At 57.4% G+C, this 1,681-nt stretch overlaps 1 protein-coding gene across 1 annotated transcript in view; it reads right to left on the reverse strand.

Moving 5' to 3' along the window:
- The window catches only part of JADE2 (jade family PHD finger 2), a 48,358-nt gene extending 47,214 nt beyond the window's left edge, over positions 1–1,144 (reverse strand). Inside the window, exon 1 of the mRNA XM_006923121.3 lies at positions 996–1,144. The gene's annotated coding sequence lies outside the window, so the exon portion shown is untranslated. The remainder of the gene's footprint in view (positions 1–995) is intronic.
- Between the last annotated feature and the right edge of the window lie 537 nt (positions 1,145–1,681).

A 1,681-nucleotide genomic window follows, 5' to 3' on the forward strand; every position in this document is an offset into this window, starting at 1 on the left:
CTGCCCTGCTGGCCGCCCGCCTGCCTGCACCTCCAGCCTGGACTCCCCACGGGCTCTGGGGCGCCCCTAGCCCGCCCTGTCCCCAGGGCCGGGCCAGAGCGGCGGCTGCGCCCGTACAAGTCCCATCAGGTCTGCTCACACTTCACACACACACACACACATACCCCGCCCCTCCACTCTCTCACTCACACTTTCTGCTCACACCCCGCCCCCTTCGCGCCCCAGACCCGGGCGGCGCCCCCCGCAACCTTAAAAAAAAAAAAAAAAAGGCTTATACTTAAAAAAGTCTTTTGGCGCCATATTAATGACGTACTTAAAATTTGCCATTTCTCCCTGCGTCAAAAAGACGTTTCTTTGCAAATAACAGCCTGAAGGCGACACTCGCGGAGGGAAACGAGGTTTGCACTAAGCAACCCGCCTCCCCAGGCTCTGGCGCTGGAAGACCCTTGCCCTAGGCCCTGCTCCTGAATCGCTGGTTTAAAAATGCGAATCGAATAAATCGCGTGGCGTTTTACAGCGCCAGAAGTGAGCAGAAAGTGCTGGCAGGACCGTAGGGGAGGGGCGCGCGAGAGTCAGGGGGAGGGGGCGCGGCCCTCCTCCCCCACCCACAGCAGATGGAACGTAATATCCCGGGCGGGGGAAACTTGAAATTGTGGGCGACCTGAAGAAAGGAAGGGCGGTCCGTAGAGAGGGTCCCTTTCGGGTTCGTCGCCCCCTCCCCCCGCCCGGGTGCCTCTTGGCACCTAGCTCTGCCCCGCATTTCCGGGGGCTTGGGAACGCAGTGATGGGTGGGTGGCTGGCTGCACGTTTTGGCCCCAGTTGGAGTTTGCCCCGGGGTATCCCCTTCCCCTTGCTTGCCCTTCCCACTCTCCCTAAAGGGTTAAAAACCGAGGGGCAACTTCCAAGGGCTGGTACTTGGCGAGGAAGCGGGGCGCCCCTCTCCCCACCCTTCGCCTCCTCGCCCCTCCTCCTCCGGCTCCACTTCCCGACTTGACCTTGTGGTGCACAAACAGTGCGCTCGGATCCTCGCAGTTTCTGGAAGAAGAGCTTGCGCTCGCCAGGCAGGCGGACTGTGGGGCGGCTCGCGGGCGGTGGCGGGGCCTTGGGTCCGTTCCCGGAGCCGCGGGCCACACCCACTCAACTCGTTGCGCCCGCCGCGCTCACCTTCTCTCGAGGAAGGAGTAGGGCTGGTCTCCTGGATGGGGAGGAGTGAGGGGCAAGCTGCTGCTTTCTCCGGATGCTCCCAGCTGGGGAGGGGGGTGGTCTAGTCTCAGGCAGGATTTGGGGGGCGGGGGGAGGGGACCTGGTAGCCTGGCCCAATATCCCCAAATCACCGTTGCCAACTTTTTCTTCCCCCTCCCTTTCGGTTTCCTCTCAAAAATGATAGAATAATTTTTTAAGCTCACCTTTGGCTTTGGAGGCACATGGGTGAGTTGTGAACATAGATAGGAACCGCCTTCCCTCTCCAAGACTGAAGGTTGTTTGTTCTTTCTTTTCTTTCCACCCAGTTCCGTGGAAAGATAAATATTCAATTTACATAAGATGACATTTATGTGACAATTAAGATTCCCCAATGGAATGTTGTGAACACATTTACTTATAGGAGAAATAAATTAATAATAAACAAACAAATAATAACAGCACAAATCTTCCGACAGGGTGGCTTGTCTATATAACAAAG

The sequence above is a fragment of the Pteropus alecto genome, unplaced genomic scaffold (assembly GCF_000325575.1).
Source record: "Pteropus alecto unplaced genomic scaffold, ASM32557v1 scaffold78, whole genome shotgun sequence".
Lineage (NCBI taxonomy): Eukaryota > Metazoa > Chordata > Mammalia > Chiroptera > Pteropodidae > Pteropus > Pteropus alecto.